This window comes from Castor canadensis, chromosome 13 (genome assembly GCF_047511655.1).
Source record: "Castor canadensis chromosome 13, mCasCan1.hap1v2, whole genome shotgun sequence".
In the NCBI taxonomy this organism is placed as follows: domain Eukaryota; kingdom Metazoa; phylum Chordata; class Mammalia; order Rodentia; family Castoridae; genus Castor; species Castor canadensis.
In genome coordinates, this window is record NC_133398.1 from 99,124,297 (window position 1) to 99,139,349 (window position 15,053).

At 33.6% G+C, this 15,053-nt stretch overlaps 1 protein-coding gene across 1 annotated transcript in view; it reads left to right on the forward strand.

The window, feature by feature from the left end:
* LOC141415479 (uncharacterized) overlaps positions 1-15,053 on the forward strand; it is a 110,216-nt gene that overhangs the window by 78,692 nt on the left and 16,471 nt on the right. The window lies entirely within an intron of this gene.

A 15,053-nucleotide genomic window follows, 5' to 3' on the forward strand; every position in this document is an offset into this window, starting at 1 on the left:
CATCATCATCAGGAGTATTTGAAGGAGCATAGCTGTTCACTACATTGTGTCCAGAAAGGAGAGATTAAGAATGGAAGAATGATATAAGAATTATGTTCCCAAGGATCTATTTTCTTCTGAATCTTGTGTTTCCATGAACTCCCAAGAGCCGAATGAACCTATCAATGCATTAAGCCATTTATAAGCTCAAAGTCCTTAGGATATAATCCCTTCTTTAAGGCCCCACCTCTGGGGAACAAGCCTTCAACTCATGAGCCTTTGGAGCACATTTCAGATCTCAACATGGTTTTATTTGTTGGTTTTTCTGTTTCTTTGCTGGCTTGTTTTTGAGGTCCTGGGGTTTGAACTCAAGATCTTGAGCTTGCTAGGCAAGCACTCTACCACTTGAGCCATGTCCCCAGTCCTTTTACTTTTAGTTTGTTTGCTCAGAAAGGGCTTTGACTTAATTTTGTCATAGCTGACCTTGAACTGGAATCATGTTACCTTGGCCTCCTGTATAGCTGGGATCACAGGTGTCTGCCACCACCCCTGTGGTAGTGATAGATTTTCCCTGTCTTTTGCCTGAGGTGGGCTTTGAACAGTGCTCCTGATATCTCCATCTCCCAAATAGCTGGAATTATAGATCATAGCAGGTGACCTGTTAGTTGCAAAATAACTAAGAGGAAACATACATTCCACATACCTTATTAACAAGAGTAGAGCTTTTGAGAGGTGAAAATTAAATTTTAGCAAGATTTTCTTGGTATTAGGGAGTATGTATTGATTTCAGAATTTCCTTTTCTGAATATTAATAGTAAAACAAATTTACATGACTTAAAGTGATTTACCATCTAATACCAGGTTTCTCTTGAGGTCCATTCTCAGTGTTCAGTGTGAATGATTGGGATGAATGCATGGTATCCAGAATTTTCTGCTAAGTAAGGATTTGGAGGTAAAATACACAGAAAATTATTAAAATGTGTCAGATAACATAATAAGATTTCCCCAAGTAACTCCTTCAGTTCTGATGCCAAATAAATTAATTCCCTGAGGAATTAAGTTGTGATGTGGATTATGAATGTTTATTGTGGGGGTATAAATAGGGTTGTTCCTGAAATCATAAGCTACCTCTATGACATATAACAATAACGATTAGCAAAGGGTAATATTTGGATTTTGAGGCTGACATATTGTAGACAATTTCCTTGAAAAGGGTAAACAAAATTTTCTACCTTCTTAATGAATATTCTGAAAGGACTGTATTTGAGAAAGAAAAAAAAGATTATAGTAACAATGCCATCATGAACAAGATGAGGCAGAAAGGATGTGATGCACATAGGTTCCAAAGATGCATCCATGGAGGTGATAGTTCTCATTTAAAGAAAGAGTTCTTAGTGTCTAAAGGCAGTGATAATATTTCTAAAATATTATTTATGAAATTATATGTTCATTGTAAATACATGATTAATACAACATTAAAGAGAATGAGGAAGTCAAACATTTAGGAGACCTTCAGATTAATAGAGTTAATCTAATGTCAGAAAGATGTATGTTTCAATTTCAGCTCTGAGACTCGACCCTATGATCTCTGTCATGTTTGATGAACTTAAGTTACTAGTGAAATAAGAATATTAAAACCCAGTGTATTTTGGAGAGCACTTGGAAAAGAGAGGATTGAGTACAAAGGATAAACACTCCAAAAGATTATGATGAGTCTTGAAGGGAGCATACATATATATATGAATATATCTATTTTCAGGACTAATAAATTTAAAAGACAGCCAGAATAGTTTTTAGTGGCTAAAGAAAATTTAAAGAAATGGACACAGAGACAAAGAGGTAGAAATAAATCACAAAAAAATGAACTTAAATATCAATAATACAACCAAAATCAATTCTGACACTACTGATATGTCTCCCTCTGATTATTGTTTAAAGTGCATATTTAATTGAAATAATTTTAATTAGATTATGCTTTGATTGTAAAATATAGTCCACAGGCAGTTGGAGTTAAAAGAAACATTCTTATTATAGAAAATAAATGAAAATACAAAAATGTTTAATGAAAATATTAAAATGTTAAGTCATCAGTATAAAATGGAGTGAAGTAGTAATGTACCACGTTATTTCAATCATCAATATAGACCTAAATATTTAAATAAAATTAAGTGTATTAATTGAGTAGAATAAAAATCATAATAATTCAATGCAATCAATTTCATTTTGTTAGACATACAGGGAGGTTGGAAATAGGCAATATTTAAATAATTTTTATATCACTGCATTAGTGGAGAAAAAATATGCATACAAAAGATGAAAATTGTACTTGATTACATAGCAATACTTTCTCTTTGGTTCTGGGGATTGATCCTGGAGCCTGATGGATTCTAAGCACCCACTCTACCTCTGAGCAGGAGCACCAAAAACCTCAAAGTAATGTAGAAACACAAACAAATCACTTAACCATAATAAAGATTTTCCAGCAAACACCTAGATAAAATCTTATAAAATAATAAATATTAATTATGGTTCCATAATTGAACATAGGAGTGTCACTGTTGTCATTATTATCCAACATTTTTTGACATTTGAGCTAATGAAATAATTTGCTAAAATAAAAATCGTGCTTTTCAGCTTCAAAGGAAGCTGGAGAAATTTGGACTACCATCTGAAACAAAGCAAACAAATGAACCAATAAACACCCTCATATTAAACCTAAAACCATATACAAAAATAAATAAGAAGTAACTCAAGTGAAACAGGGACTTATATGTAAAGCTTACATGTAATCTTTTTTTGAGAAAATCTAAATCTCCTAAGAATAGGAGAAGCAATATTAGCATGGCAGCAAAAGCATGATTCACAAAAGAGGAAACTGTTAAAGTGGAACTCATCAATATTAAAAACATTTTCTTACAAAAGTGTCTCTTAAGAGACTAAAAAAAGAAAATACAGAATAAGCAGGAATACTTGAAATTCATATGTATGAAAAAAGATTTGTGTTTGGAACAAATAAGAACTCAATAATTAAATACCTCAGTAAAAACAATCTAATTAGAAAATGGTCAAATGACACAAACAGGCATCTCACTGAAGAATGCACACAGATCAGATTTAAATATATTGAAAGCTGTTCACTTCATTAGCTACTAGAGAGACTCAAAACTGCACTGGGATATCTCTACACATATAATAGAGTAACTAAAATAAACAACAAAAATGGCAACAATGATGTCAAGGATTCAAACAAACGGATCATTTATATATTACCAGTGAAAATGTATAGTGGTATAATTCCTCTACCATACAGAATCCAGCAACTACATTTTGGGCAGAGAAAGGAAAATTTATATTCACATGAAAACTTGTGAACAAAGATACATAGTAGATTTATTCCTAAGTGCACAAAGTTATAAAATAGAGTAGCACAATTGCCTTTTAATGATACCATGGACTATGACTCAGACATGAAAAGAAACAGATTACTGGCACAATCATCAAGTTCAATGGCTCTCATGAGTACTTTCTGAGTTAAAAAATGATACCAAAATGTTACATATTATTTGATTCTAATGATGCAGTATCATTGCACTTGTGGAATGAGAGATATAGAACAAGTTCTGCTTACAAAGGGTTGAGGTGGGGGAGGTATGCTAATAAAAGTGTGCCACAAAATGTCCTGATTATGGATCCATTCTCTATCTTGACACTTCTGGTCATATGATCAATTGTATAGAACTTAAAACACACATAAATGAATAAATATAAAATTGGTGAAGTCAATAATTTTAATGTAACAAGTCAGTGTTAATTCATTTCTGAGATATTCTTAGGAAATATGATATTTTCAGTGAGGGATACTGAATAAAGTATATACCAGCATTCTCTATAATTGTTCATGGAACTCCATGTGAATCTACAACTACCTGAAAATAAGAATGTATGCATCATGCAATAAATTGCTTGAACAAGGAGAGAATGAAAAAAATATATTAAGGTGACAATTAAATATGTAGGAAAAAGAAACTGAATTATTATGGAAATTTTTAAGAAAATGTAATAGTGTATATAACAGTCAATAAACTTTCATATGGAAATCATTTAGAATAAAGACTGGAAAATGTTTTGTTCACAATAATATACTATTAGGGATAAAATTCAATAGGAAAGATAAAGCATCTATAAGTCCATGAAAGTGATATATGAATGCATACGAAACATGAGTGGAATATAGTTCTGAACAGAAGCTTTCATACTATAAAATGTTTCAAGTTTTTCCAACAATTTTGCATATATACCACTGACTTAATGAGATTCCTAGATGGATGAGTTCCTGTATTATTTCCTACATTTAAGAAGACAAGAAATTCAAAAGGCCAAAAACACATGAAAAAATGCTCACCATCTCTAGCCATAAAGAAATTGCAAATCAAAACCACACTAAGATTCCACCTCACCCATGTTAGAATACCCATCATCAAAAACACCACCAACAACATGTGTTGGAGAGGATGTGGGGAAAAAGGAACCCTGGTCCACTGCTGGTAGGAATGCATGCTGGTGCAACCACTCTAGAAAAAAGTTGGAGGCATCTTTCAATTCTAAACATAGACTTGCCATATGATCCAGCAATCTCACTCCTGAGGATTTACCTAAAGGAATGCCACAGAGGTTATTCCAGAGGCACCTGCACACCAATGTTTATCTTAGCACTATTCACAATAGCCAAGTTGTGGAAACAACCAAGATGCCCCCCTATTGATGAATGGATCAAGAAAATGTGGTACTTGTACACAATGGAATTTTACTCAACCATGAAGAAGAATGAAATCTTATCATTTGCTGGTAAATGACTGGAACTGGAGAATTTCATTCTGAGCAAGGTTATCCAGGCTCAAAAGTCCAAAAATCATATGTTCTCCCTCATATGTGGGCTTTTGATCTAGGGCAAATGCAGCAATATGGTTGGACTTGAATCACATGACCAGGGGAGAGCACATACAGAAGATATAGGAATAGGTAGAAAACATTAAACTTGAAATCTTTGATGTCCCCATTCCAGAGGAACTAATTCAGAAACCTTAAAGAGACAGAGGTTAACATGAGAAGGGGATGAGTAACCATTGTAAAGATCAGTTAGAGATGAATCAACATGGGTTGTAACACATTTGTACACAAAACCAATGCTAGGAATCTCTCTGTATAGCTATCCTTAATTCAACTAGCAGAAACGCTTTGTCTTCCTTATTATGCTTATGTCTTTTCTTCAACAAAATGAGTGATAAGGGCAGAACAGGCTCTGCCTGGAAGTGAGGGGGGGAGGGAGAAGATGGGGGGCCGGGGGGAAGAAATGATCCAAACAATGTATGCATATGTGAATAAATGAATTAAAAAAGCCATGAATCACTAAAATATAATTTTAACAATTATTTGAATATAAGATTATTCAGGGTGGGGCACTAAATGACATATATCCACTATTATGGTACCCTACAAAGTAGAATTGCTGCCCAAAATTACTCTATCCCAACTATTTTCTCTCATCCTGAGCCCTTGGTAATCACTGTTCTTTATCTCCAAAGATTTGCTTTTTCCAAAAGTTCAAATAGTTAGATTATGCAGGATGCAACATTGCTTTGTTTTACTTAGTAATATACATTCAAGATTCATGGATATCTTTTTACCTCCTTATTGCATTTTTTATCTCTAAATTACAGTATAGTATATTGTTCTGATATATTGTGATCTATTTATTCACCCACTGAAGGCTATTTTAGTTGCTTCCCATATTTGACATTAAAACAAAACTTCTATAAACATCTGGATACTTGTTCTTTTTTATTTACAAATTTTCTGTTCCTTTCGGTAAATACCAAAGAACACAATTACTGGGTCTAATGGTAAAAGTACTTTTACCAGTGGTCTTCCAAAACAAAAGTACCATTTTTCATTTTTGCATTAATGATTGAGAGTTGATCAATTTAATTTTCAGTGATGCCTTCATTGATTCCTTTTCTAAGATATTCCACTTCCTCCCTCTGTTTTCATTGAGATGCTATATTCTTATTCTCATATCTACCATATGTTTTGGCATATGAAAGTACGCTGCTATGGGCAGTAATAGATATGTTTCCTTTCAAATAGCTCACTAGTTAGCTCAAAAAATTTTAATGAATTAAGAAAGTTCTAATTTTGGTCTGTCAGATTGCCAGGCAAATTATCAAGTGTAGACATTACTTGAAAACATTTATTGTGCAAATCTGTGCATAACCATAGTACCTTATACCAACATTGGAAGCAAACAATCTTCATATATGTTTTCAATTATTCCTTGGCAGCTATTTTGCTGGATAAATACATAATTGATTCATGTGAAAGAGAGTTGCATTAAAAATTATTGACACTTTTCCCCAGATTTTGAGCTACGAAAAACAAAGTTCTTACTGTAATAAGTTTTGAAATTTTTAAAAGTAAAATCTAGTGAGGTTAGTATATGTCTTTAACATTTTACATTCAGACTGAAGTTCATAACAAGAAGGTCACAAAGGAGAAGGTGTATAGAAAACCAAACAATGCTATTATTTTGCAAAGAAAAGGAAAAATTGCTGTCAATAAATTCTTGTACCTAAAGGATATTTGTATTGCTTAATTTTGGTACTCATGACACGTTTTCTTTCCATTGTCTAGATTTTGGAAAGCTAAAGAAAATACACATCTAGCTTATCTATTTGGACCTTATATAAAATGAGTACATTTTATTGGTATTCTAGCATTTTATTACTTGATGTTAGCATTTGAGTCTTAAACCATCTATATTTGTTGGGTGCTAATTATTTGGCAGGACTTACATATACTACTTTCCTTTTATATTGGGATGTGTTCTTTGTCATATATTTTCAGATTTCTTAAATCTCCCACATTTGACTCTTACAATAAATCTGTATATTAAAGAAATATGTCAAGGTGAGTTTGGAAAAGGAGTGGCTAGATTATGGTTAAATAGGGAAATATACCTTTTTCGAGCGAGGCACAACAGGAATTCTTAACTGCTTTAATTTTATATATATAATTATGAATTATTGGATTAGTCTATTACATTGGTATTAAATCCAGATGATTTAATACTAAAAATTCATTAAAAACTGTCATGAGGCTGGATGTGGTAGCAGACCACACTCAGAAAGTTAGGCTGGCCATCTTACAATTCATAGTGAGACTCTGTTTAAAAAAAATGACACAAAATGTCATCTTACAAGCCAGGTTCAGAAAGCCAAATGCCACCTATTTTCTCTCGTATGTGGAATATAGACCCAACACATAAACAAGCAATAGTATATACACTTGGAAATATATAGAAAACTCCTAACCAAAGTGGGACTGGTGGAGGAGACTAAGAGTAGAGGAAGAGAAGGAAAGAAAAATACTTCACATACAAAATGGATTATAAATGGTTAAGGCACAAGGGATTATGAAAATAGCACATTAAATAAAGCCAAAGAAAGCAATTATTAAATAATGTAGTACAGATATAAGCTTATGTAAGATAAATGAAGGACTTTTAAAAATGCATAAAATAAAATGTGCAATTGTTCATATAAATAACAATTTATACCAGTAAGAGACAATAGTGTGAAATGGAAGATGATTTACATGAAGATATTAATCTTCAAAATTGAAAAGAAATAAACAACATATAATTCACCTCTGTAAGACATATAGAAAAATACCAAAACGAGAAGACAAAAGCCCTCCCTAAAAATAACAGTGTTTATTCTTGTAATAAAGAAAATAAAACATGTTAAAAAGAACAGGTCTTTCTGAACAGCACACATAAAAATGTAGGGAAAAAGTACATGCAAATATGCACATATATTACACACACATATATATTTGTTATAAAATTCTGAAAACTTACATCTTTAAACAAGAGAATATTACTTTTAGGGACCAAACATTAAAATAATTTTCAGCGAACAAAAACATGAATATTTATTCACAGTTCCTTGAATAAAAAGAGATTTCTTATGAGTCATAATAAAATTGTTGAGAAATAAGACACCCTGAACCCCCACAACCCCGGAGGGCCACAGCAAGCTTTGGGGGCTGCGGCTGCAACAATTCCACCTTGGTGGAGGGTGCGACAACCAAAAAAGCAGCCCACACCGCCTGCAGAGGCCCATGAACGCCCTAGTGGTGTGGTACAGAGGGCAGAGGAGCAAGATGACCCAGAAGAATGCCACGTTGCACATCTGGGAGATCAGCAAGCATCTGGAGCCCAGTGGAACTTTTGTGGGGAACGGACAAGCAGTGGCTCATGCATGAGGCCAAGAGCCTGCCAGGGGTCAGGTGGGCGCCGGCCTGGGCAAGATACGGCACCTGAATGGCGGGATGTAAGGCAGCTGCAGCCGATTACAGGACCAGCTGGGTGACCCGCAGCACCCTTTCTTCAATGCGCAGGGCGCAGCACAGGTGCAACCCATGCACCGCTAGGTCGTGAGCGCCCTGCAGTACCACCAGGACCGGCTCCCAGACCTATATGAAGGGCTCGCCACCTTCAGCAGGTCTACTCGCAGCAGGAAACACTTGGCCAGGCGCATGACTCCCAGGGTTGGGTGATCAAGTCGGAGGTCAGCCCCCAGCCCCCACTCCCAGCCCGTGGACACCTCTTCTTCCCACTCTAGCGCGACCTGCCAGGCGGGGAACATCAGGAACGTGATCAGCATGCACTTCCTGGTGCTACCAGCAGACTTCACATGTCGCAGCGCTACCTGAGCTGCCTGGTACCCTGCACAGCCTTTAATGGCATACTGCCCCTATAGTACATGTGAGGGCTGGACAGCAAATTGGAGGGGGAAGAAATTTTCAAAGAAAAACAAGGGAAATGGGAGGGGTGCAAAATAGGAGAGTAAGAAACAGCATGGAGAAAAACCTGATAAAGCTCTAAAAGATATACATATCTCATCACCCACCGCAAATGACAGCTGCAAAAGAGAACACCAATTCCATCCAAACTCACGCAAAAACCGTGATGCCAATGAGAAAACTTTTCTGAGAGATCCTGGACTTCTTTTGGGGGGATTATTTTTGTAGAGAAAAAACTGGGGGAGTGTGTAAGGAGGGCGGGAAATGTATAGATCCATAGGAAAGAAAGCTATGCAAAACTTTTAAGAAAGTTCTAGTGGTATGTAGAAGCTGAAGAAGGAAGTTTGCAAGTCTTTACAATAATATCTAGAGGTAGTCTCCAAGCGACAAAAATTATTTTAATATTTGTGAGCAACTTTTATACAGTATTTATCAAAATAAAATGGCAATCAAAATGTCCATTGTTTAGAAGTTGAGAATTTGCCAGTATTTTTCAAGGAAAGGGTTCTTGTTGAATTTTATTCCTGCAGCTGAAATTCAGGATTGTTGCAAATGTGGAAAGAAGAAAATTATTCAGATTTGGACATTTTAAATGCTAGGAAATTTGTACAAGTATTTTCTTATAGTCTGTAATATTTCTGTAAATTTATTATGATATTTTAAGGTAACAATCTCTATTTTCTGTAGCTGTATGATTCCATTCAGTCTGCCAACAATCAATATATATATTTGAAGTAATACCTCCTTATAATAGGTACATTTTCAACTGAAGTTTTCAATATGTTATGCACAGTTTGAGATAAAGTGTTGAAATATGGAAAAAAGTTGATAAATATGAAGGAAAAAATTAAGCAAACCTTAATGAAAATGACAATAATAATCATAATTCCCTTATTTTTGCAAAATATTAAGAGTGAATTTAGTGTTCTCACAGCAAACATAATCAATATATGAGATTATATATTTTTATACGTATATATGTACTAGAGTTAACCATATCAAGATGTACATGGATCTTTTTTAAGTATCTTGTATATAATAAATACAATATTGTCTATCAATATAAAAATAAATTTGAAAAATATAAGATGAAATTAAAAATTTGGTGGCCATAACTTTGAGTAGCAACTTAATCATGCTTAAAATATTCCATAGACTGTTTTGTTAAATAGAACAAACAGCAGACAGAATCTGAGAACTCGAAGATGAAATAGTAATTACAGAAAAAACAAAAGAACTATTAGTTAAACAACACAAAACCTGTGAAAACAAAATGCAAGAACTCACTTACTCCATCAAAAGACTAAACCTGAGAATCATGGGCACTGAAGAAGGAGAAGAGGTGCAAAAAGGGAATGCATAATGTATTCAACAAAATAATAACAGAAAATTTAACAAATCTAGAAAAATCTATTTCCATACCAATGCAAGAGGCCTCCAGAACACCAAACAGACCAGACAAAATATAATTACCCCATGGCATATCATCATAAAAACAAGTACAGAAACTAGGGAAAGAATATTGAAGGCTGTAAGAAAGAAAAAGCAAATAACATACAAAGGTAAACCCATCAAAACCACAGCAGACTTCTCAACAGAAATATTAAAAGAAGAGCTTGGGGTGAGATCTTCTGAGCACTGAATGAAAATAACTTCAACTCCAGGATACTCTACCCAGCAAAACTATCATTCAAAATAGATGGAGCAATAAAAGTCTTCCATGACAAGCAGAAAGTAGAACAAAATGTGACCACAAAGCCACCACTACAAAAGATTCATCAAATGATTCTGCACGCAGAAAGTGAAACCCAACATAACCATGAGAGGGCAAGCAGCACCAAACTACAGGAAAAGAAAAAGCCAGAAAGTAGAGAGTAACCTCAACTTAGGTACACACAATCCAACCTTCAAACAGCTAAGACAACTAAATGACAGGAATCACCACATAGCTATCAGTACTAATACTTAATATTAATGGATTTAATTCTCCCCTCAAAAGGCCAAGTTTGATGAAATGGATTAAAAAGGAAGATCCAACAATTTGTTGCTTACAGGAGACCCATCTCACCATCAGAAATGAGCATAGGCTTAGGATGAAAGGTTGGAAGAAGCCTCATATATTAAGACACAAAGAAGTCTTAACTAGTTTAATGTATTTAAAATAATCTCTCACACCTTATCTGACTACAAATAATTAAAAATAGAAATCAATAGCTAAGCTACAGAAATTGTACAAGTAAATGGGGAATGAAAATGAACATTCAAATGATCAATGGGATATTGAAGAATTCAGGGAAAACTGAAATATTTCTAGAAAGAAATGAACATGAAAACACAACATATCAAACACTGGGAGGACAGCAAATATAGATTTAAGGGTTAAGCTTACAGCTTTGAGTTCCTATATTTAAAAAAGACACATCTCAAATAAATCTCATATTGATGGAAATCAAGATCTTAAAAATAAGAACTAGCCAAACACAAAACCAGTAGGAGGAAAAAATAATGCAAACTTGAGCTAACATTTATGAAATTTAATCTAAAAGAACAAAGGATCAAAGAAGCAGTTAAGCTTTTTGAAAAGACTAATGAGATTGATATTCCATAAGTCAAACCAAAATGAGGACCAAAATTCAAAATCCAAGAAAGGAAAGGGAGGCTATAACAATGAATATTACTGAAATAAAAAGTAGTAATAGGAATCCTATTGAAATTTTATACTTCAGGAATTGAAAAATCTAGAGAAAATGGATAACTTTTGAAACACATATGACCTACCACAATTAATCTTAAAGACACCCCCAAAAAGACCTTTAGACCTGATAAGAAATTCATCAAAGTAGCAATATATTATACATATTAATATATGCATGTGAAAATTAGTTCTATCACTGAGAATAAAAACAGAAATCATTCCTACTCACAATAACCTCAAAAAGAAGAAAATATCTAAGAAGAAATCTAATAAACAGGGTGAAAGATCTCTATAATGAAAATCATAAAACAATGAAGAAATTGAAGAAGACACTAGAAAATAAAAAGAGCTCCCATGATTTTGCATCAGCAAAGATAATATTGTGAAAAGAACCAGTTTACTAAAATCATTCTACAAATTGAATGTAATCCTCATCAACATTCAAATGACAGTTTTCACAGAACAAGAAAAACAATCTTAAAATTCATAGGGAAGCAGAAGATACCCCAAGTATGAAAACAAATAGTGAACAATTCTTGAGGTATCACAATACCCAGTCTCAAACTGAAGTGTAGAGTTATCGTAACAAAAACAGCATGATGTTCAGATAAAAAATAGACATGTAGGTTTTGAAGCAAAGTAGAAGATACACTAAAAACTCAAGGATCTATAGCCATACAATCCTTGACAAATATACTGAAAACATACATCAGGAAATGACAGTTTCTTTAACAATAGTACTGGGAAAACTAGATACCTACATATAGAAGATTGAAACTAGATCTCTGTCAAATTCTACAAAAATTAACTCAAAATGCACCAAGTACCTTAATATAGGACCTGAAACTACTACAGAAGGAAAAGGGAAGGAAACTTCAAAATATATGCACAGGCCACTACTTTCTAAATAGATTTCCATTCACTCAGGAAATAATAGGAAGAGTTGGAATTGTATCAAACTCAAAAGTTTCTGTAAACAGTTAACAGAAAAGAGCAGACTACAGAATGGAAGTGAAAAAATGGCAGCTATTTATCCAACAAAGGATTAATATCCATCAGAGTACACCAGAAAAGTAATCCAATCAAGAAATGGATAAATAAACTAAACAGAGGTTTATCAAAATGTATAAATAGCCAATAAATACATGAAAAAAAAGTTCAACATATTTCATCTTCATTGAAAAGCATATCAAAAGTACATTGAAATTCCATCTCACCCCAGGCAGAATGGCTATCATGGAGGAAATAGAAATAAAAGCTGGAAAGGAAGCTTGAAAACAAAAGGAACCTTATGCACTGTTGGTAGGAATGTAAATTGGTATGGAGTTTGCTCAAAAAATTAAAAATAAAATACTATCAGATTATTTGGCTTCACCACTTCTAGTTATATAGGCAAAGGGAATCAAAACCAACATATAGTACAGACACTTGCATAGCTATTTTATTGTGACACTATAGTAAAGTTACAGAATCTGCCTAGGTACCCATAATGGATGTAGGGATAAAAATATATGTAATGGAGTGTTATTCAGCCATATTGAAGAATGAAAACATGATTTGCAGGGAAATTGATGGAACTATCATCATATTAAGAGAAATAAGCCAAACCCAGAAAAACAAATACCCCATATTTTCTCTCATGTATATGGAATCTTACAATGACTTGAAAGCAGGAGTGCTATTATGTAAGAAGAGGGGAACAGCAGCAGCATGGATAAGAGAGGGTAATAGGTGAGTATTCTCACACTATATTATATGAATAAATGAAAATACAACACAAAACCCCACTATTTTTATAATTAATATATTCTAATAAAAATACAGGAGAAAAATAAAACTACAGTCAATTACTCCAAAACATTATTATATGTGCAGTATTACTTACAAAATGACTCTTAAAGTCATTTATCCTAAATGGTAAAAAAATCTAAATTAGGTATATTCTTAACAAAAGTTATTAATTTTCTTGTATCTCAACTACTTATGTCTTTATATCATATTCTAATTTTTTGAAATCTGCTGGATGCCAAGTGTTTCATTTACTGACTTATCGGCTAAACCACTGTTTTATTCCAGGAACACCATATTTACTGGAAGAAATAAATAACAAATTTAATTATTCAGATTTAGTTATATGGCAGATGTTCTTCAGATGAGTTAAGTGACTATTTGTTACAGATGATAAATCAAGATTTCAGCAAAAAATATGGATATGGGAAAACTATAAGTCTCCACCATGGTTTGACTACTTAGTAATTCCCTAGTGAGAATTTTCTAGTTAAATCATGGGTGATATTAACTAAATATAATATATATTATCTATATGCTTTATTTTACTGTATTACTATTTATTGCTTCTATATTTAGAAGTTTCATTAAATATTTCTCTGGCCTTCTGTCATTTTTAAAATGAGATAGAGAAAAATTGGCTAGTTTTGTCAGCATTTAACATTTTTAAAGTTTTAAGCTCATTTTGTACTAATAGTAGAAATGATGAGGTATGCAGGGAACAGATTAGATAGAAAAAATAAAACGGTATGTTTTATGCCTCAAATGTAATAAGGAGCTCATGTTTATCACAGATAATAGAAGCCAATACACATTTTATGTCACTAAAAGTTTGTAATTAGAGTGACACCAATGGAGCATGGATGAGTAAGCAGTTTCAACAGGCTGCTTTCCCATGGCAACGTGTATAAAACCATGCAAAACTGCTAGAATCAGCTTGTTAGGACTCTAGGAAATAAGAAAATATTTACAGAAATCAAGCAAATGTTGAAAAAACATCACAATTAAAATAGAAGTAAAGCTTCATGGAATTTTTCTTTGATGTTGCCTTAGTTCTCTACTTGGCTTGGACATTACAAAGCCTCCAGGGCCCCTGGTTCTCAAGGGACTACAGTAGACATTACCTTCAAAAACCAGTAGCTTTGCTTGGTCACAACTGTCTTGGGGCTATTCAAAAGACCAACACAAGGAATTCGTTAGATTTTACTCAAAACATGCATGAGTTAGAAAATTTCTGAGTATTCCTAAAAATTATGGTAAAATAATTTAACAAGAGATGGCTGCCTGGGGTAAAAGATAAGAGTTAAGGCACAATGTAGAACTATAAAAGAATGGAAGGAAAAGCTGAAGGAGATATTTTTATGGAAATTAGTACATTTAAAGTGTCTACACACTTTCGGGAATTGAGAAACTATAGGCATGTCCTAGAGAAAAGGTTAGATCAAAAAGAATTAACCTAGAAGGTAACACACATGCACAGGAAATCAATGTGAGTCAACTCCCTGTATAGCTATCCTTATCTCAACCAGCAAAAACCCTTGTTCTTCCTATTATTGCTGTACAACAAAATTAGAAATAAGGACAAAATAGTTTCTGCTGGGTATTGAGAGGGTGAGGGGGAAAGGGAGGGGGCAGAATGGGTGGTAAGGGAGGGGATGGGGGCAAGGGGGAGAAATGACCCAAGACTTATATGCACATATGAATAATAAAATAATTTTTTGTCCCTCAA